The sequence below is a fragment of the Teleopsis dalmanni genome, chromosome 2, assembly GCF_002237135.1.
Source record: "Teleopsis dalmanni isolate 2A chromosome 2, ASM223713v2, whole genome shotgun sequence".
Taxonomy (NCBI): Eukaryota; Metazoa; Arthropoda; class Insecta; order Diptera; family Diopsidae; genus Teleopsis; species Teleopsis dalmanni.
Genome location: NC_051847.1, coordinates 97,191,509 through 97,216,017, shown reverse-complemented (window position 1 = coordinate 97,216,017; position 24,509 = coordinate 97,191,509). Strand labels below are relative to the sequence as shown.

Here is a 24,509-nt window from a genome sequence, read left to right as displayed (position 1 = left end):
TGTTCTTTGTAAATACTAGTTTGGACTTTACACTCAATTTTATTTTTTTATTTTATAATTTAAGAATGCCGGATTTGAGGATACCGCTTAAGATTTATGAGAACGAAGTAGGAACTAGCAGAAGAGGAGAGCGAGCAAGAAAGCTATGGAAAGACAGTGTGCAGCAGGACTTACAAGAAATGAACATAAGATTGGAATTGGAAAGTAAAAGCAGAAAGCAGAGAAGAATGGAAGACTATTGTTAAACAGACTTAGGTCCTACATGGACTGTATAGCCACGGATGATGATGACGATGATTTTATAATTTATTGTTAGCGACACAGCTGTTGGGTAAAGTTTACACAAATATTTAATATTGCAACGATATTGGTTAAACGTTAAGTTGAAAAAAATGCGTATTGGATCTTATGCTGTCTATATTCATAACAACGAACGTCTGATTGACAAATTTTGACAATTATATCATTAAAAGCGTTTTTATAATAATGTATGTAAACGTATAAAAATATATATTTGATAAATTTATGTGCTTTGATGAGAACCCTTATTCTTAATTATATATATATCAAGTTAAAACTTAAAAAACAAAAAAATAAATATTTAAAAAATATATATTCATTTTCTGCTCTTCATTATTAAAATTATGAAACTATGACATTAATTTTTGTCAATATTGTTGTACTTTATTTCAACATCGTCACTTACTTGATAAGCACTATTTTTGAAATCTATGTATAGTATATTGTATATTTCCTATGAAAAACAGGAATTGAAAATTCTTGTTATTACCTTTAAATTTTAGTTAATTTATAAAATATTTGTGAGGGGTTTGAACTTAACTGAGAAGTAGAAAAAAACCGAGAAATATAAGAATAACATAAGAACAACCTTAGTTCGGCTTTTAATCTGAAATGATATCCAATGAACCACACAATTAATCCTATCAAACAATTACCATAAAACAGGGTTGTCCAAAGCACGGCTCATAAGCCTCATGCGGTCTGCGATAAGTTTCTAATCTAACACAATAAGGCCAATTTTCCTTTATTACATTTTTGTAAAATTATATAAATAAATTCTAATAAATTCTAATATAAGTAAATTAGAATATTTTAAATAATTTATTACACTTGACGTTAATTTACTTAATTGATTTAAATAATTTATTACATTTGACGTTAATTCACTTAATTGAAGAATTAATAAAACTAAATTTAATATTATAGCAGTATTTTTATTTTATGATAAATAAAATTATAAACGTATGTATTTATTTTCGTGGCGCTCCAACCTATTCAGTGATTTAAATTATCGCGCCATTTTATCTGGTTTGGACAACCCTGTATTAGAATATGAATGACCGCTCAAACATAGATTTTTAATGATAACTAATAAAGAAGTCCAGAAGTAACTTTAATTTTCTGTATTATTGAAATTGTTGATAAAACGATTAATCACAAATATTTATTTATATGTATATGTATGTATGATTAAATAATCTTTAACTAAATAATTTTTAAATAAAAAATATTTAAAATTAAGCAAAATTATATTAGCTTAATAAAATTAACTTAATTATAATCATAGAAGCACTATAAACTCTAATTTTATCTGATTTAATATGGGACCCTATGTAATTATTCTTAATGAGACCAATTTTTTTTGTTTTTGTTTTTGGTTTATATTTGCAACTTCACCAAGATGCATTTTTTGCTGATAACATTAGCCAAGGGTTATAATTTTGTTTACATCACCCAAGTAATCTTGCGTTTCCATTAATAATACATATTTTATTAAATTTAAACAATAAAAGATTTAATTCCATAACATCTCGTCAGCGAATATGGTTTTCAGGAAATGTTAGGTCAATAATATTTATGTTATGCTTCTCCCTATAATATTATAAATTTGTAAATATGAATTTTATAAATTCATTATGTCGAAACCATTACTTAAATCAATTAGTAAAATCTATTACTTTCAAATTAGTAATATTCGATTAAAAAAGCGACCCCGTCAAAAAAGCTTAACATTATTAATCGAACTACTTGGTCTACAAAACTAATTGGCAGAAATATATTTTAAATAATAAGCTTTTCAATCCAAATAAGTAAGGATTTATATATCAGAAATAAAAAATTGTGAACATTGAAAAATTTATACATTATTATATTGAAGCTAGTTGAGTCAGTGCATCTGAGCACTTTTACTCTCTATTAACTGCGAGGTTTCTTCAAAACCCCTCTTTACGCCTTGACTAAATTATTATTTATCACTTCATCAGACTAAGCAATAATCGATCTCAGATCTGAATAAATCCCCGAGGAGCTTGTAACCATTCTGAGATTTGATAACGCGGTGTTGGTAAGTCTGTCAGATTTCGCAAATAATTTCAGGGCTCTCTCCTTTATGTATTTTTTGATGGGATCAATCTTGATGTCCCTGAGGATGTCATTCGTCCTAATGTGCACTAATGTGAACTTTGAAAAGTCTTCGCGGAGAGTGAATAGTAGTGTTTGAAGCTTTGCTAAACACTGCACAACCATATAGAAGTGACGGACGAATTATTTGGTTATATATCAGTTTCCTGTTCTTAGCATTGAGATATTTATTTCTAAATAGCGGTTGGAGATAATGAAGAATTTTGGCACATAATCTAGATATTTTAACTTCTTTATAAATGAAAATATAAGAAACACAGTGGAAGGAAGACTGTATGATAGTAACTAATTCCATCATAAAATACTATTCCAAACAGAATAGTATTGACATTAAACAATTAAAAATAAATAAAAATATGATTAATTAATTCAATTATTCTACAGCTGGTTTATAATTTCGTTCTAATATAAACATAGCAAGTGAATTTGTTAATAAAATTTTCACAGCAAATTAAGAAAACTCCAGAAAAATGTGTGAGTATAAAAGTTAACGGCTTTGAGTCAGTTGGTTAAGCTGCGCTGACTCTGAGCTTCAAATTTGGCAGGACAGCCAAAAATTGAATTAATTAAAATAACGTGAAATGATTTTTTGTTGTTGTAGTTCACTACTGTTCAAAAAAGCCTCATCATGAAATAATGTTATTCATTATGAAATGTTATTAAAGTATCGAAATCATATCACAGTGTTTATTGTATACGAGTATAATTCTCAAATTTTTGCTTCAGATTTTACTTAATTCTTTTGTTGTCAAAGCAGGAGGATTCCTGAAAATGTGAAGATATCACTGAGTGCCAGAAGAAATGTTGCTTTAATACTGTTTGCTCCATTTATATTTCTAGTTTCGTTTTTGTGATAGAAAAATATTTGCTGTTTTATACAATTTCTTATTGAAATTATCTTGAGCTAAACTAATTAAATACTTATAGCCCTAGGTTAGGTTAGGTTAGGTTACTGGGGCCGTCCGAAGACACACTTAGACCATGAGGTCCATTGTGATACCCTAAGAATTTGACACCTGTCCCTATAACCACTTGGTATTGGCTACAAAGCCATTGACACGAGCTATGGAAATAGAATCTAGCTCTCTTAATGAATAGAAAAAGTGCGACCCTAAGTAGGATAGTCTATGTCTTGCGAAGGCAGGACACTGTAGCAGAAGGTGTGTTGGTGATTCCTCTTCATCATCCTCCATGCAATGTCTACAATGTAAGGAGGTCCTGATGTTGAGTCTCACGGCATGTCCTCCCAACGGGCAGTGTCCCGTAATAATTCCCACTATCCTGGATAAATTTGCTCGGGATAGATTGATTAATTCCCCCGATCTTTTCTTACTTATTTTTGGCCAAAATTCTTTGGTTTTTATGCAGTTGGTTACTGTTGACCATCTTCTTTCAAACATTTGGTATGTCCATAATTTTATTCGGTGCCGACAAGAAGCAACTGGTATACCCACACTTTCTTTTTCCAGAAGAATTTGTGCTGTCGTACCATGTCTTGCTAATTCATCTGCTATACAGTTGCCTTGGATGTCCCTATGTCCAGGGACCCAAATAATTCGTATTCGAAAATATTCAGCCATCACCATAAGTGATGTAAGACAATTCAGTACTAACCTCGAGTTGAAGGTCGACGAGTTTAAGGATTTTATAGCTGCCTGGCTGTCAGTAAATATGTTTGAAAATGTGAAGATATCACTGAGTGCCAGAAGAAATGTTGCTTTAATACTGTTTGCTCCATTTATATTTCTAGTTTCGTTTTTGTGATAGAAAAATATTTGCTGTTTTATACAATTTCTTATTGAAATTATCTTGAGCTAAACTAATTAAATACTTATAGCCCTAAATACTCTTCAAATATATTGTCTCCCATTTGTCAGTGTAGTTACAATTTAATAAAGTGTTAATTTCACTCCAGATACATTGCTGCTAAGGCAATTTAAAAAACAGTATCAAAAAAAAAAGAAATTCGACTGTTTTACGTAAATAAAAACATGAACTATATGAACTATTTATCATTGAATACTTTCACGTCACGTTATGTGTGATTTCAGTTTTGCAGTTAAATACAGTACATACAATACAATAGTGGATCTACAAAAAAGTGGATCTGAACGATAACATTAATCCAAGCTTCAATAAATATACACGTATTAGTTCAACATATATATGGCTGTCTCTCTTTTCTCTTTTTGTACTCTTTAAATGTTTATTCTTTTAACTTATCAAAATGCAAATGTCTCATATCATTAGTCAATAAGACGCGATCGTGTGAACATGGGTATCAACAAAGCTCATTTACGATATTGTACGAATATATAGTAATATACGAGTTATAGTAATGAACAAATGCCTCAGGAGTATACTGAAATTCAGTGAAAGTTTTTTAATTGAAAAACCGTTTCGGACACAATATACAATAGATGTTTCCAGTAATTTAGAACAGGAGATTTCAGCATTTATAATAAACCAAACTCTAAAGGACATTCTTGGATAAAGATCAATTGTTAAGATCAAGTTATATTGAGATCGTTTTTTGAGGTTCACTAAGAGACTCCTATATATGTAGGGGAAAGTTTAATCGCTAATATATAACGTACCTTTGAAAAAGGGATAAAGATGTTTAAAAGATTACACACAATACTACATGAATCCTTAGAATTGAATGAAAAGTTCAATTTATAGAAATGCAAAAATAAATATCAGAATACATAGTAGTTTAGTAACTCATTATAAAATCGTAGATCTGAACTGGAACTTTTTGCAGCATTATTGAAGAAGAGAATATTTAAAACTAAAGAAGCACTTAATCACATACTACTTGGGCTCGTGTCTTGGTAATTCAATGAAGCTATTCCTTCAGTTCGAATATTTCTACAATAGAAAATATTTTCTTGTTTGTTACAAGGAATCACTTAGGACACAGTTGACGTGAAGCCATCTGTCTTATTATGGTAATTCAATGTACCTATTTCTTCGGTCGGAATATTTCTGGTATACAGAATATTCCTTTTGTGAAATTACTTCGGACACAGTTGACGTGAAAACACCTGTCATCAGCTACGAAGATATCTTATTTTACAGAAAACCTGGTTTCATAAGAAAAAATGGATACTTAATTTTACAATAAATATTGATAAAAATACATATTAAAAATATAATGTATTATTTTCTTGAGTTCCAAAAAATATAGAGCTTAATGGTTATTTTAAAATCTTATTATTGAAATATAGAGTCACCACACTGCCACATACAGTCTTCACTCTAACAGATAAAAACCATATACTAGAGTAAGAAACTCCCTTGCATCTTCGCACCATTCTAAAGACTAAATCAAAGCCAAGTAAGACGACTCAACATGCATAAAAAGCAATCAACCTCGGAAGTATCAGAAGAAAGGAAAGAGTAATATCCTACTATTCATGTGACATGTTGTGTGACATGTCATATTTAAGTTCTTTCCATTATTTAAAAGTTAAGCATACTGTTTGAGGTGACTGATGAATAGGTACTAAAATGCGTACGACTTAGGCCGAAGATGAACTGATCTCCTAATTTACTTAAGTTCTAATCAAATTAGAATGATTTTAACTAAATCATTCATGACATGGTTTTTTGCAGAAAAATTTGTTTCAAATTATCAAAAATTTATTTGAAAAAAATTATGAGAATATTTTTCACAAAAGCAGTGGTAATCAAATCGAAATTTTACTTCATCAATCAAAATCACTGCAGTTTTTTTCCCAATAGTATTTTATAATAAATCAGCTTAATATTTAAAAGTATCATTTTTAAATTATGATTTGCTTCGATATGTCTACTATTCAACATATATAAGTATAAGTTTAAAAAAAAAATTTATTTAAATATTTTAAAGTAATTTCGAAGTTTGATCATGTCGTATTTTAAATATTATTTTAAAATATTTTAGATTTTACCACTTAGGACCACATAATTTTTCCACTTGGGATATGAGTAAACCAAGAATAGTTAGTTGAAGTTTGCATTAAAAATATTAAATAAATTATATAAATAATTATATATTAATAATTATTAATAAAATATTATTAATTTATTCGTAATTGCAAATATGTCAATACATTGATTTTGTGTCTCATATGGCTTTAATTTATTAGATAATTATGATTAAATGAATCATGCGTAGTCGCTACCTTTGCACCATAATATGCCAGACATAAAATCAATCAAAAATTATCTCTTAAAATACCCAAAATTATAAATATACCAAAATGTGGCCAAAAAAATATATACTGAAGGCATGTGCTTGGTTATATACATATAAATTTAAATATAGAAGTAATAAAATTTTACTCTATTAAAAAGTATAAAATAAAAATGTATTACATTATTTAATTTGGATTTCATAATTTTTGAAAATCGAAAGATCATCTCAAATAATGACAAGAAATACAAAGATCATGCAAAATAATAGTTCCGCTAATCAAGTGGGCTTGACTCGTGCGTTTTCTGTGACTCCTTAATTTATTTAATTATCAGTTCAATTATAAGCTTGTGACAACGAAGTTGTAAATTAGGATATTACGTTATTTCAGTTTTGCTCAAGTCATCGTGTTAAATCAAGTCATCGTGGTTAGTATAAAAAAGAAAATTACCAAATCTACAAAAAATCAGCACATGGTTTTCTGCAATGTTGTGACAGATACATTAGTAAAATTTTTCTAAAAATTAAAAAAGTGATCTATCTAAGACAGAAAGCATAAGCTAGAAGTCAAGACCTGTTATCTATCTGGCCGTTTAATTAAAAAGTAAATACATACACATATTTGTGTGCCTAAAAATATCAGTCCTATGATAAGGTATGCTTTTAAACTAACAAATTAAAAAAAATTTAGATTCATGCATACTTCAGCTACACTCGCGAAAAAATATTTGAATCTGATATTATATTAATATTTATCAAATACTTTTATTTGAGAACTTTCAAGTGTCAGTCATGAGTTCGCATGACGAGCATACGACAATCGCGTATATCAACAGAGTTGACACGAGTTATGCTACGAACAGAAAATTCTTATCAATTAATACTCCACATACATCAAAACAAGTAATTACAGCAGTGTAATTACAGTAAAACTTTATGCGGTTATTTATTATTAATCCAGAGATAACAGTTTTGAAATCGATATCACTGACAATTTACTTTGAAAGTTTAAAATTTAATACAAATTAGCAAAATATATATAAATTGAAAAATTTAAAATATTAATTTCTATTAGGGTAGGTTATGTTAAAATATTTATGTAATTACTGAAGCTATCAAGCGCTAAATAGTTGGCTTTGGAAGCGGTATTTTTGCTCAATTGACAGCGCTAAATTTTTTCTCAATGTATATATTAAGTTGAGATCTTTAAGTTGTGAAATGGAAGAGGAATGACACTGTTGGCAAACAGTGCTATTTTATTAGCAAACAATATTATATTAACATTATATGTATAATCAATATAATTTTATTTATAAAATTCATAAAATTTTATTTTTTTATTTATACACATAATTTTATATATAAATTTTATATTAATGATTACTTTTTTTGGAATATAAAACAATTATACTAACAGTTAATTCCTTAAAGTAATTAAAACATTAAATGTATATAAAATATTTATTTTCTAAGTCTAAAATTTTATAATTTTCTCGTATATAAAATAATAAAGAGATAAGAGTGACACATGATACATCACATGATAAGCTTTAATGCCTTTTATTGAGTGATCCAGCTTCTACAGTTTCCTATACCGGTACGCTCGGCCACATGCGCCAAAGACATGATCGATTTTAAATGACGGAAGAGTTTAGAATTTGCATTTAGCATTTACTATTTGATATGATTGGATTGTTTATTTGATTGAGCAATAATCATATCTATTATCAAATAAATTATGAATTATATTTAGCCTTGTCATTATCAAATGCTGAATTACTTATCTAACCTTGAAAAAGAATTTTAGCCCTCCATTTATCTAGAACATTTTTATTGATACGAGCATTAGTAAAATTAATTTTTAATTTGATTATATGATTATATATTTTTATACTTAGATGCTTCTGAAATGGCAACCATTTGAGTAGTAAAATTGTTTAGCTTCACTTATACAATATAGGTAGTGACAATGAACGTATGAATTAAGATAGGCTAAAGTTTTATATGCCAACATTTCTATTACAAGTTTTATTAGCTTTAAATGTAACATAACTAACTAATAAATTATTGTATCTAATCGCAGCTAGATTAGCGTAATTTAGTCTGGACGTACTATATAAATAAAGTATGTTAACAAAAAGTAAGCATTTAGAAGTGCACAATAAATTTTAAATCTTTAATTTATGAACTTGGCACGTTTACGATTATGAGATTTCCTTAATTGAACTAGTATAGTAGTTAATCTGTAATTTAAAGAAAATTTTTAATACATCCAACTAAGTTTTTTAACCATTTAAAATATTGAATATGATTTATTTGTACGTATTTCATATGTATAATATGCCAAACGTTTAATTGTGTCATTGTTCTAATGTTACTTTTGTTGTTGTTTCTGTTAGTGCTGTGGTTCTTGAATCCATTTATGCTCAAATATGAATGTGAGTAAATGTGAAATTGGCTAAAAACAAGTGAAATAAATCACAAAAGCAGTTGTGTACTTATATTATTATTGTACTTATATATAGAGTACATGTTTGTCAAGTTCGCTGAAAAGTACATTTATTGTTAATTTCATCTAATAGAATATAATTTATTCGAATTTATTGTACTTTATACTACAAATTTCTGTAAACTAATCAATTTTTTTTGACAGTGTTCAATAAATTAAATATATTTTAATGTTAATTTTCTTCTTGTCTAGAGAGATGCGTCTTTATGACGAAAAGAAACTATTAAAAAGTTAGACGGATTCAAATAGCAAAGAAAGGACAATATATTTAAATATATTTAAATATATTTTATTTAAATTTAAACCCATTTCTAAACTCTGATCATTACTGATGCCAAGGATTTTGAATGATCTTAAATCAAACACAGATAGGTTTATTGTAATATTTTAGCAACGATATCGCCCATTAAAGGTATATACATATTTATTCTATAATAAAGTATACATACAAATTAATTGTTAGAAACGCTTTATACATTAAGCTTTTTTAAGAAACCTATTGATTCTCCAAAACATATATCTGGAGAAAATTTTGCTTCTATAAACAAACATACAGAGGTAATTTCGGAAGTTAGCAGCAATGTTAAGGTTCTGTTAATTAACAGAAAAATATTTTAAAAAATTTTCTAAACATTATTTCTATTTTAATAAATAATATGTGGACAATAACATCAGATTACACAATAATTCAAGTATTTTTTTTTTGAAATGATTTTAGTTATTTTTAAAAAATTGAAAACTTTGCAAGCAGTAATTAAAATAAGAAACAATAATCCGTCAAGTGTTCAATAATATACGAATTATTATGTTTTGATGTACACTTATTTTAATGATTCAAAAATAATTACCGTATATATATATTAACTTACTAACTATATTATTAAAACATATATTTCAAGATGTATTCATTGTGTTTTTTATAGCTGTAGAGGCTTCTGAGAGATAACCTATGTTGAAAATACCCTCGAATGGTAAAATTATATATTATTATTTTTGCTAAAGTTTATCTTTAAATAATTTTGTTTCAATTAAATGAATATTTATTTAAATATAAAACAAATATGTGATGTGTATGTGTATATCATTCATAAACTCGCATATAAAAATATGTAAAAGATTAAAAAAACTTTTGGCACAAAGCCAATATTTTTATTAATTTATTATAATATTAGTTTTATAAGCATAAGCATGACTGCAAATTATATTCTCTTGATAACATTCTGTGATTTCTTAAAGATCATAGCCAAGTGTTGTTATTGAAAATAAACGTTTAAACATCAGCTAAACAAATATAGATGATATTAGCTACATCCCAACAGCTTTTGAAACAAAATAAGCTCACGAGTAAGATGCAGTGATTACTCTTTCAATTATTTGTTAAAGGAAGGGTTTTGAAAGATTAAGGACAGCTGAATAAAGTAATTGTATAAATACGTATGAAATGTAAAAAATTAGCTTTATTAATATTGCAGCAACCGACTGGACGTTTATCTATATCAGTTGCACACTTTAAAAATTAAAAAAATTTTTTGTTATCTTATCAAAAACCAATGTTCAAGTTTAAATATCAAAGCCCTACACTTAACATATGTACGTGGCATAGGAATTGCAATCGAACCTATACTAAAACACATATAGACAAGTATTTTACTCGTTTTTACTGAACATGGGCCAATGCTGTAATATTTGGTCAATATACGTACATCAATAAAACTGTAATGTTTTTAAAATAACTATCTGTGTATATTTATATTCAATTTAAATTCTTGAATAAATATAATTTACGTGGAATTTGGATGAAACCAGTTAATTGACATTCCATATAGCTTTGCAAAACGTCAATTAAGCGATTAAAACCATAATACTTATACTGATAATAGAAATTATTTAATTATCATTTAATCAATACACATTTTTCTATAATAAATAAAATACTACTTTCTAAATAAATACAGATATATATTTGATATACATATGTATATAAAAATATAAAATAAAAAATCGTTTTTTCGACTGAATCAAACAATTGGGAAATATATAAGTTTTTGTCTTAAACAGTTCCCTTTATGAATTGTTGTTTTTCCAACAAAGTTCCAGATGTTTTATAATAAAAATAAAACATGTATATAAAGGGTTTAGTTTAAGTGTCATATGAATGTCAGGGCACTAGCCAGAAAAGAGGCGGCCTCAATTATATTGCGCCAAAACCATTCTGCGGTCCTTCATGAAACTTTTTCAGACTTAATATTAATGAGTGGCTGGAAAGAGCAGCTCAGACTGATTGAGATAATATAATTGCCAGCAAACAAGCCAAAGAATCCATGTTGAATCGATCAAAAGCCAGAACTAGGGAGCTACTTATGCTGAAAGGAAGTAGCACCCGACTTGTCACAGTGTTTCTCACTGAGCATCGCGGATTCAAAAAGCATCTATCGAACCTAGGTATTACTAGAGACAATAGCTAGACAACAGTTTTTAACTGAGATTTCAAAAATTGGTATAAGTATAAATAATACAAATCGAAATTAATTAATTATTTCATTGAGACTGAAATTTGTCACTGAAAAAAGAACTCATTTTTTTTTTTGAAATTATTTATAAGCTATTAGTATTAAAATTTTTAGTATTTGAGCGTAAGCGGATAGATACATGACGATAATAATATAATAACGTCAAGAGCAGTAGCAATGAAATAGAAGTAATAAAAAGTACCCGCAGTGAAAGAATAAACACCGCAGAAGGAAAAAATCAAACAAAAGACGCAAAATACACATATAGGTACTTAAAATATATTTATTTTCCTTTTTTTTTTGTGCTCCAGGAAGGAGGACGATGGAGACAATCTGGACCCCACCTAGAGATCTTAGCTTATTTCTACGTTAGTATTAAGGTCCCTATAATAGTCATTTAAGACTTTCATCGGTGTGACCGCCGTATAGGGTATTTAAGATAATTAAAGGATAGGAAAGATACTATCAAATTAAGTTAAGGATTTTAAGAAACTCTTATCACTATATTAATAATTAATAAATTATATATTAATTACTATATTTCTAGCGAAAATGAATTTAATTTAAAATATGAAAAATATTTGCTAAACTAATAACATATATATTACTTCTCAGATATTAATTTGTTTACATTTTTAATGGAATTGCAGTACTACCACATAAATATTTATTTTCTATGCATAAAAATCTTAAGTAAAGAGTTCTATGAACTTTATTAAAGGCTTAAGAAATATATGCATTTCAAAATGTATCTCAAAAAATTGAGTTTATTGCTACGTAGCTCTTATTTCTTTGTTACCATTTGTATGTTGTCATTTGACTTATTTTATACTCTAGTGAGGTGTACACTCATCCAATGTTCCTCTAGGAAGTCCTAAATGAAAGTAGGTTGATTCATTAAACATATAATTTTCACAAAAAAAATTGCTGGGTACATGACACATGACAATTTTAGGTTTCATCACATCACAGCGAATTCTTATTTAAGCCGAATGATATAGCCAAATTTATTCTCTAAATGACTATATAATTCCTTAAAACTCATAAAAATAAAGTATATCGGAGAATTAATTTTTAACTGAAACTATTGTTTTTTTATGAGTTTGTTGGTTGTGTAGAAATAAAGTGATAGAATGGCGCAGGAAATGAATATATTATACCTGTGTATAATAATTATTAATTATAATGATTATATATAATTAATCTTATTTAAAATAATATCCGAATAAATAAATCAACTAAATGAAATGTAATAAAAATGAAAATAAGAGTTAATTACAAAATTGATTACTTGATATACTGCACTTTTGCAGACATCATAAATCGATGTATATCTTCTTAATATATACGATATTTTTGACGATCACGATTTCCCTTTGTTTGAAATTCACATAGAACAAAGCTCCTCATTAATTGATTAAATAAAATGTTGTTCGGTTGTTGTTGTGAATATTTAATATAAAACTGATTTACTGAAAGTTACTTTGCTATTCCAGCAGCGGTTTAAGCTTAAAACAACATTTATACTTAAGTCGAGTTAAAGTCGAGTTCTAGAACTGATTTCGTATAGAATACATTAAAGCGTACTTTTTCTATTCTTCGAAACTGCGTTGTGACTTTTACGGTTTCATTGTTCCACTGACTTCTTATAATTAGCAAATTCGTTTTATACTTAAAACTAATCCATCAATTATTTATGAGCAGGCAGTTGCGTGAAGAATGTTAATCAATTTTGGTACTTGTTTTATAACAAATTGAAAAACATTTATCATTACAGAGGTGAGCATTGTCGTTCTTCAATATGATTAGTTCCCATTATTATAATTAAATTTATGTGTGAATATTTGTGTGCTAGTATAGAACTATGAGATCCATAATATTACCCCACCATTTTTCTAGTATATTTTTATTTTTTTTATCTTAGATGCTTCTGAAATGCCAACTTTCTGAGTAATAAAAATGTTTATCTTCAATTACACAATATGGTTAGCAATTAAAGGTAGGCTAAAATTTCACGTCAACATTTTTATAACAAGTTTTATGTACATTGTCTTTTCTTCAAAAACAGAAAATTGTTTCATTGCTCGACTGACCTTTTATAATTAGCAAATTCATTTCATACTTAAAGCTAACCCATCAGTGCTCATTATTATTTATGACCAGGGGAATTGCGTGAAGAAGGTTAATAAATTTGTGCACTTCTTCTGTAACAAATTAGAAAACATTTATCATCACAGAGGTAAGCATTGCCGTTTTTATATATGATAGAACTCTTAGATCTATTATTGCCTTATGAATGCAAGCAAGGAGCTCATCCTTCACATCCTTCTATGTAATATAGAAAAATTAACATTTTTTTCTCAGACAAATGCAGATTATTATGTATTATTATGTTGAGGCTAGTTGAGTTAGTGCACTTAAGCACTTTTACTCTCTACTAACTGCGAGGTTTCTTCATAACCCCTCTCTACAGCTTAACTGGATTATTGTTTATCATCAGATTAAGCAATAACTGACCTCCGATCTGCATACCTCCTCGAGGAGCCTGTAACCATTCTGAGATTAGACGACGCGGTGTTGGTAAACCTGTCGATTTTCGTAAATAGTTTTAGGGCTCTAGCCTTTATGTATTTTTTAATCGCATCAATCTTGAAGTACCTGAGGATGTCATTCATCCTAATGTACTTAATGTAGGTGTCATTGCAAATATTATCAACCATTAACCAACGAGAGGAAACTTTTAGTAAATGTAACTAATATCAGAGAGGATAAGAGCAAATTGTGGGATAAAGATATTCACACCCTTCCAAAGAATAGCACTACAAGAATAACAACTAGTATATCGAATGTAGAATAGACTCTAAGAAATCAGGGAACATCTGAAGCCAAATGTACGGCTAAACTGATACTATAATTGCAGAAATGACTATAGTACGCTACAGACAATATAGTACGCTATAAAAACAGACTGGAATGGCCACTATCTGAATGCAAGTAAATAGTCGATGGTGTTAATAAATGCGTCATATGAATTCCACTTTAAAGTGGAATGTTATCTAAAACGTTCATATCTCTCTTATATTCAGATAATTGTTGTTGAATGCGTTATTGATTAGAATGAATACCTATATCTATATAAGCTATATATCGGCAAATTAAAAAGACTGTCAACTTCTTAGTATTTCGAAATATGCTAGCAAAATTATTTAGTTTTTATTTTAATAGATTTATGATACATTGAATGTCAAACCATTTATTAAATTAAATACTAGTTTTGACCATACCCTAAAATATACCAGTTTATTGAGATTTTTTTTAAACATAAATTAATGAGTTACAAATTTAATTTATAACCATAGAGTCATAATTTTTTTTTGTTTATGACTATAGATGTATCAAATTACTTATGTTTTTAAGTCTATTAGAATTAAAATTCTGTTGAAATTAATGAAATGCACTATAACAAACCTTTATGTCATATCAAATGTACTTCAAATATTTAATAAATATTTATTTTTCAAATACTTTTGATAATTTCATAATTACTTGAATTAATAATTTAAAAGTAAACTTCTAGATGAGCCTTAACCCAGTTACAGGAAATACTGCCTTTGTTACATGAGGTTTTAAATGTCTATTGTATATTTTCAAACATTCTGGTATCGAGTGCGTCCGTTCACAGTAACTTGAATTTATTGTAGCTAAATACCGAATAATTAAAACTGTTTTATAAAAAAAATTAATTAAACATATAATTAATTTAATTTAACAATACTTATTTATATATGCATTGAATTTTAAATTTTTAATTTACCATGTCAAAATGAAAACGGGTACAGTGGAATTTAAATTGTTTTTAACAGAATCTAATTAGTATTATTAAATGATATTATATTTACAAAAATATTCGAGTACTTCTATTGATATTGAATATGCTGGCTTTATTCAGTTTAAAAACAATTTTAAACCAAACAACCTCAAAGTAATTTAGTGTGAACACCAACATAATCCCCATGTCATAAATTAATTTCCTTTTCAAACAAAATTCCGCCATTTAGAAATTTGTAAAACATTTTTTAAAATATAAAAAAAATTAGTGAGTGAAAGTTTAGTTTAATGATTAAAAAAAAATTTTGATAATTCATATCTTTCTTATCTATAAAAATCTATCTATACCGAATGTCTGTTTTTTCAAACTTCTTTTTCTTTTTTAATTATGGTAAAGGATACTGAAGTTCGATTTCTATATTACTTGATGGACATAGGAAACTTTGATCAAGCCATTTTTAAAGTCTAATGTTCTAGAATAAATATATATAAGATTATCATAATAAATGTATATAAAAATTATGTAAAACATTATACCAGAAACAAATGGCGTATAAAATTGTTTTACTAATGTTTTCTCAGTGATAAAAAATCACATCATATTAATTGATCATTGTGATCACTTAAATAAAATCGTCTCTAGGGAAATTTATAAAATAAGTGAGGCATTAGATAAGTGTTTCCTAATCGCTTACTTCTCGTGCCTAATCAAAGAACTTTTTTAGCTCAGATTGAAACAATATTATAGCTGACAGAAAAATAGAAGTTATGAGTACCTTAGTTTTTCGTTAATCATAATCGCTTTCTTTGCCTTTTAGAGATAATTTGTCTCTAATGTAATAATTAATACAGGATCTCCAAATTTAAAGAAAATATTTATGAAATAGATAAAACAAATAAATAACTAGTGCGTTTGCCACCGGAATTAAGATTTGCCATCTTAATCACCTTCCCTGTGGGACATGAGGTCATGTTATAAACCACTATATCAATAAGTTGAAAGTAATCTTAATAATATTGTTTTAGAAATTGATTTAATACTTTTTTGGGAATATATGTATTTTAGTCCACAGTAAAGCACTCACATAAACTTAGCTATCTTAGCAATCTTTGGTATACTCACATGGGAATATAGTCCAAGGCATCTCTAGCTTTACTTTCTCGAAATAAACATATAAACGTTACCACCTATTTTGAGACTTAGAAGCTTTGAAGATTTCAGATTTGTATGCAAACAGCAATAACCTGTTAATCTATTAAGAAAATAATAACATGTGTTCTATAATAATGAATTATAGCTTAACACTATGTATGCAATCCGACTCTTTCGTACATTTTTGTATTTAACATCAACACAATTCTAGACTATTAAAAAATCTAACTACTTATGTTGGCGCGCTTTTAAATAATTCCCTGAAATTTTGAAATTTTTATTCCCTGACCTTTGATATTGGATTCAATGTCTAGGTACAGCAGTACAGGTACATAGTATGTGCCCTGCTATTTCCTGTTTTAAATGCTATAGCATTTTCTTTTCTAAAGTGCTAAAGTTCAAATTTTATCTAAAGCTTGTAGTTCACATTTAAATTTATTTAGAATTGATTAGACTGATTTCTAAAATTCAGTATAGCGAATTAGGTTATTTTTGAAATCATTGTTATCTCCGCAGAATAATATGATTAATTACCGTAGAATCCAATTATTTGCAAGAAGTTATTGAAAACTTGTTTAAAGGATAACCGTCACCTCAGGGACCCAGAAATGTTATACGGTGGAAAGTTTATGTGTAACTATACCTCGAATGATGTACCGAATCGTTGTCGTAATGATGTAAGTTATATAAAAAAATAAAATTAGATTTTTATGTTGTCATATTGGTCCAAGAAAGAATATACAAGAGAAGTAGAAAGAAGTATTCATATTAATAAGTAACTATTTTTGAATTATTTATACTATTATACGAAGTGTAGAAATAAAAATATTTTTGAAGTTTATTTTATATTAAAAAATGTGGTTACTCTTGCGCCGGTACGATTAAAACAAAATGATACAAAATATAAAGCCGTTATCAGAAATATAAGGCTCAATATATCGGAAGTTGTGGATTAGAATTTAGCCGGTAGCATACATATTTTAATTTTTTGGTTCTTTAATGAAACAATAAATAAAATTGTAGTAAATTCTTCCGGTATTTATATTGTACCATGTATAACCAAAGTAACCAAAGTTCACTTCTACCTGTTCCTTAATTATACATGCTACGGTATGTATCGACAACTAAGTCCACAAAAGTAAAGTAGAAGTCAAATATTGATGATGAAGAGCTTTCATTAATATTAGCGAAGGTCACTAAAGTAATTTATAGATAAACATTAAAATCACGTTTTTAGCTTATGAGAAAGAACAAGTTCACGTAAAAATAAACATTCAGTTTGCCAAAGAAAATTTTTTTTATAAACGTTGATAAGATATCTATGACAAGATCTTGAAATGTTCTATCTAGACGAAATTTTAAAGATATGTTTATAAAAATAATAATTAAAATTGTATTAAAGCATTATTGATTATTAGAATGTTTTTACTCAGCCAGTTTTATTTGAAAATAATATTATTATTTTATCCAGCGAAGTAAAGCAATAAATCTGCTCGATATTCGTTTGGGCTATTTAGTTTTTTATTTAATTTTTTATTTTGTTTTATTTATACGCAAAAACAATATGTATTTTAAAATGTTTATATTTAGCATTCGAAGAGGCATATGAATGACAAAAATGACACGACCGCACTAGCTATACGGCTATGAAATCAGACAATTTTTGGATTGCGTAAAAGTCACTTTCAACTCTTCGCAGAGATATTACACACAACATAGTAAGCACATAGTAAGCATATAGTAGGCACATAGTAGGCACTGCACCCTTTAACTTACCTCTTTCAAAGCAATATTTTATATATTGATAAAATATATTCTGAATAATATTCAGATATTTAGTTCAATATAGAAGTCACTTGTCACTTGTTCAAAACAACCGATTTTCAAATGCAAAAGCTTCCACAAAACTCGCGCCTTCTCCGGGTACTGCGAGCTCGCTACTTTCCACACTGTTAACACACTCACAGTAAAAAACCAAAGAAAACTTGTGCGACTGAAAAATTGGAATATGTTGAAATGTACTGAAACTGAAACTGAGCACTGCTAAAACTGCTAAATATTAAAAACGTACATATATGTACGTGTATATCTCTATAAAGTTGTACAAAAATGTTAAAGAACAATGAAGAAGAACATATATAATTCACTAGCACGCCACCTTGATCTCAAAAAAAAACAAAAAAAAAATAAAAAATAAAAAACGAAAAAAACGAAAAATTAAAAAAAAATAAAACCAAAAGCGAAAAAATTAATTGCTCAAACAAAAATAAATAAATTGATAAGAGCGCAATTGGGATTTGATTTAAATCGTGTGGAACAAAACAATTCGCACTATAAGCTCAAGATAAGAAATTTAAAAAATATACACAAAACGTACGAAATATTAAACATTTCAGAGACTTACTTTTTATTTTAATCAAATTGACTTATCAAATTTTGTTCCTTTTTCCTAGTGATTTCTTTATATTGCAGTTTTTATAAATTCTTCCTGTATTCTTCTTCCTGAAATCTTAATTTCGTCCGTTTGTTCTTCTTTGCCGCAACGCGGGTATTCATTCACAAACTTGGCACCTTACTCAATCACTTCAACATTGAATCAATAGTCTAAACATCACCAAACTTTTATTAAATACTTTATATAGAAAAATCAAAGATAATTCACAGAGACTATTATCAATTGTGCAAATAAAATAATAACGATAAAAAAACGAATTAACAAGTCATTAAAGTACAAAAACAAAAACAAAAACAAAAAAAACAACGAGAATAAAAAACTATATTCCAACACACTCTATGTGTAAATAATATATTATTTGCCTATAATTGACAAAACCGCGCGTATCCGTTGATTGTTTGCTTTGTATTGACAGCAAAAGTAGCAGTAATGCTTTTATTCATATTTATTGACATAACATTAGAGTACGATCATCACAGTGCAATAGCTGTCGATAAAACTCCAAGAATCTATAGCACATTCCCTGTTATAGCATGACAACACAGCACTACTGCTATATAACATGACTACCACTAACACCACTAACACCAGTATTGACACAAGACCGCTGTTAACAACAGTGCGAAAGTAACAGTGCTGCGAACAATACCTCAGTTCTTATCAATTCGTCGTTATTACTGCATGGTTTGCCGAACAGCGAACTGATGAACTGATGAATGTACGAGTATATGTGTTAAAAAAAATAACAATAAATAAACGTGCTGACAAGCAGCAGTGTGCGCTCGATATATTAAGCGAGTAACAGGTTGTTTATAAAAGCGAGTAAAATTTTTGTGAATAGTTTGGAGAAGCAGTGAGAACAATATATATCAGAATAATATTCACAAATCCACATAGCAATAACATTTTGTTAACATTTTATTGTTTTATCATAATCACACTCGCCATTCCTACCCACGATCGTCGTATAAAGGAATTAATAATTTTTTAAATAGTATTGAAATTTAAGAATTAAAAATAAAAATATAATTAATTAATTCAATTATTCTACAGTTGGTTTAGGATTTCGTTCTAATATAAACACAGCAAGTGAATTTGTTATAACAAAACTCCAGAAAAATGTGCGAACATAAAAGTCAAGTACGGCTTTGAGTCAGTTGGTTAAGGTGCACTGACTCTAAGCTTCAAATTTGGCAGGACACGAGTTCATTTTCTGGTACTTGCAGTCAAAAAAAAAAAATTATTTAAAAATAATTAAACAGAAGTATTATTTCCAAGACCACTGATGATGGGTATTTGCCAATACTCAAAACAGCTGTATGATCAAACTGAAATTCAATTAATTAAAATTAAGAATAGATAGTAGATAGTAGATGCTAGATGGTACATGAGAAGCGACGATAATCACAAAGACCTGAATATCCCTACTATATGCAAAACAATTCAAAAAAGCAGTGCTAACCACTTATCTAAACTGCTGCAGCAGATAAACTTAGAAATGAGAAGACTTCCTGCCTTGGAACTAGGGTACAAAAAAACCTCTAAAACGTAAACTTCCAACCTATTTAAGTATTAAGTATTAAATTAAGTTGAATTCATTATTTCACAAAAAAAAAATTATTTATGTTTATTAATTTATTATTATTATTTATTTATTAATTTATTTATTTATGAAATGTATTGAAATTTGTATGAAATGTATCATTATCATTAACATGTTACCTAAAATGATGATTTAAGATAACTCAAACTTCCAAAACAAAACAAATAAATATGATATGTAAATATGATATAAAAAATTTTATAATAATGGTTTAAAAAAATGAGTAACAAATTTGCTATATTCAAACAACTTAATCACCACTTACAATATCTGCAATATCGGCAATAACGAACTAAGTTTATTTTCAAAGGCAACACAAGTTGTTAAAAATAAGAATAAGAAAAAGTATATTTTGGCGAATTCCAATAATTTTCTTGAAAAATGTTATCTTTTGACTTAGTACATTCATTTGTATGGATGCTTTTACCTGTCGAATGATTATCACTGGTCGGAGTACCGATACAACCTTATTGACTAGACTAGCTTATACATCCACAAATCCTTTTCCTTTCAACAGCTAATTCTTTTTTCCGAAAATGTATGACTCGCACGGTATTCAATGCGTTGAATACAGATTTTGGTGACCTTACTGATGTGTATAATTACATACAACTGAAGCATATTATATAGAACTGATTACCTACTAAAAATACCGATCCTGTTTACTTTAGAACGATTCTTGTATATCGATCATAACTATTTCAAAATGTTGGATCAAAAATCAATATATTATGTTCAACTCCTATTCCATGAATTTTATTGTAGACTTTAGCTGTTCTAAGAGAATTTTATATAGAATCTTGAGAGAATCTGGGAGTTCGGTTGGCCAACAAGTTGCTCATTATCTGTGATCATACAACTATTTTAAATCACTCATATAATTCATGAACTCAGTCACAGAATAAACAATCTTCTACTTAAACAACATGAAAGCAAAACATAGCTTTTTTTTCGATGTTTACATATAACATAACATAAATCCTACTTAATCTACCTTATCGATCTATGTCACTAGTAATAGATGATCTCACAGAAAAAAAATGAAAAATGCATTGCTTTAATTGTATGTATATTATTATTATAATTTCTTGTTCGAAAATTTTATAAATTTAATAAAAGAAATTTTTGTTTCGCGGTAAAAGATACATTGGATCAGATTCTTTTCTATCTCATTCCTTAAATATGAATTTTTAACAAAATTTTATTTCGTGTGTTTTAAACTGCTTGTTCATTTATATTTAAAAGCTCAGTTAAAGTTTAAAAGTTAAATTAAAAAATGATGTTCATCGGGATTTAGTTAATTATATTACAAATGTAAAATAGTTATATGAGTATTAGTTTTATATTCATCCTTTATTCGTAAATTCAAAGGTTGGATATTAGAATTTAGTTTTGAGTGGATGATCCTCTTGATTTTGATTCCCTTGAAATTGAGGATCATTTAACTTTTGCATAATGTTTATAATGTACATACATATAAATTATAATATGTTGAAGTCCAAACTTGTACCTCTTGCACAAAGTCTCTCTAAGTGTATCTAGCAAGTACGGCTGAGAAGAATTGCATTTATATTTTCCAGAAAACAGGAGAACACGTGTGAAGCGTGGCAAAACGCATACCTAACTATCTAGGCAGTGTAGTTTTGAGCCTCAAACAGCTAGCTAAAATATGGCCCACAATTGTGACAAAATTCGTCATAAGTTTGGATTTGAACTAGTTGGGCAACGGGCTGCACATAAGATCTTTAAGGTCACAGTGTATGCACAGACTATCCACAATAATAATAATAAATAATAAGTAGTATAACATGTATATTCAAAGAGTAATTATTAATGTTGTGCATATTAAAACATAAAAATCAAGCAAATGAATGGGTTTCGAATGAGTGCATGCTTGCCCAGTAGGCCAGTGTTGATTAGTGTGGGAGAAATCTGAAACAAATGAAATGAACAATATTAATCAAATGAATAATCAAGTGACTTATAAGGTAAAAACTTCTAATAAAAACCTTCCAACCTGTACTTACTTTTTCTTTTGAATTATGTGTCTGTAACATCCCACAGATAGTGAAATTTTGCGAAACCATAAATATATGGTGTTTATACCAGTTTCATAAAGTAATTGTCTCAATATCCATCAATATAAATTAATACAATGTGTTTAAAGTGTTAAATAGAGTAAAGTGTTAAATATAGTCCGCAAATGTTGATCTATCTCGCATATCTTATATGTTCCACATACTATATGTTTTAGGAAAGCCTAATAAATTTGATTTTTAGATCAACATTTGCTGACTATATTATTAGTTTGCTTATTTTTTTGGATATAGAAAGTAATGTTTCTTTCATATAGTTCATTTACTGCGGCACTCGATTTCTAAGATTTCGCTTTATCGGAATATCGAACTTAGGAAAGAAAAAATTAGAATGAATAATCTTGAATATAGGCGGATATTAACGTTGTAATTAGTAAGAATTTGTAGACAACAAATAAGTTTAACATAATTAAATTCGTAGAGAGCAACTTGCAGTTCCTACTAAATTATAGGAACCAATATGCGAGATATACCGCGTTTGAAATTGATATGTAAGCATTTGACAGTACTGCCGGAAATAAATACTCGTATATGCTATCGATGTCAAAAAAGAGTAAAATGTTTTAACTGTTGCTATGTTTTATATATGACAACTTCGAAAATTATTTAGACATAATATACATTTTTAATGTATTATATAAATATCTGAAAACACTGACAGTAAATACATTTGGATTTAGCACTTCAACACAGACATTTACACAAATACTAAAAAATTCTAAGTCCTAAGTCCATCAAATGAAAAACCTTCCATTGATAAAGTTTTTTATATCATCTATCGTATGATGTATAAAACATGCAGAATGTCCGGTGCACTTTAAATTACCGATGTGGTCAGAACTGCTCTCTAAACAAAGTGCAACTAAAATTAATTCTCTTGTGCGGAGCTACGAAGTGTAAAAATAGGTAATATTTCCTTGCAGTAGTGAGGTGACAAAAAAATAAAATATAAGTTAATATTGATAAATGGTTAACGACTGTAAACAATATTTAATTAATCAACCATTTAAATAAATGTTAGCCCGTGAAGTTTATAATTAAATGTAGTATGTGTCAGTGTGTCAGTTATTTACGTGAATACGGAACGCCAAAAACTGCGATAATCTTAAAGCCGGTTTCAGTCGATATGAAGTCGATGATGAAGATAAAAGCCAGAGAGAAATAACTTGAACTTCGTCGAGGCCAGAAAGTCCACAAAAAAATAATAAAAAAAGTAAATCGAAAGCATAAAAAATTACGATGGGAGTAAAAAGTAAATTATTTATGGTTTTATGAAGCACATTTGATGTTTTGAAACTTTGATTTGATGATGTACATTTATGTCAACATTTTGAATATTAATTATTTAACAATTTAACTATTAAACCATTTGCAACAGGAAAGTTTTATTAAAATTACCGCAAAATATTTATGCAAATGAACGCAGTCTTTATTATTCGTAGCTCAGCATTTTTGATTTCAGACAATAGTTTTGATAAAAATGTCCGAAATTAATGCAAAGCGTGTGAAATCCAGTTTCTAACAAAAATACTAGCAAATTACATTATCGTCTGATACGCTAGTCATGTGATATCGATGAATTTTAGTATTATAAGATAACGATTTATTTTACTTACAACAACTAAATCCGAAATGAATATACAAAGTTAATCAGTTATCATATTTTAAATATATAATAAACGAATACCGCTTGATCTGTGAGGTGTACTTCCATATATATATATATATATATA

The 24,509-nt window shown here is 27.9% G+C and overlaps 1 protein-coding gene across 2 annotated transcripts in view; it reads right to left on the bottom strand.

Annotated features, from left to right (window-relative positions):
• LOC119677372 (aquaporin AQPAe.a-like) overlaps window positions 1-19,293 on the bottom strand; it is a 38,796-nt gene extending 19,503 nt beyond the window's left edge. Inside the window, exon 1 of one of the 2 annotated variants that reach the window (XM_038088686.1) lies at window positions 19,027-19,293. The gene's annotated coding sequence lies outside the window, so the exon portion shown is untranslated. Of the gene's footprint in view, window positions 1-18,398; window positions 18,607-19,026 lie in introns of those variants that run through there. The other variant, XM_038088687.1, reaches the window with a different exon arrangement.
• Between the last annotated feature and the right edge of the window lie 5,216 nt (window positions 19,294-24,509).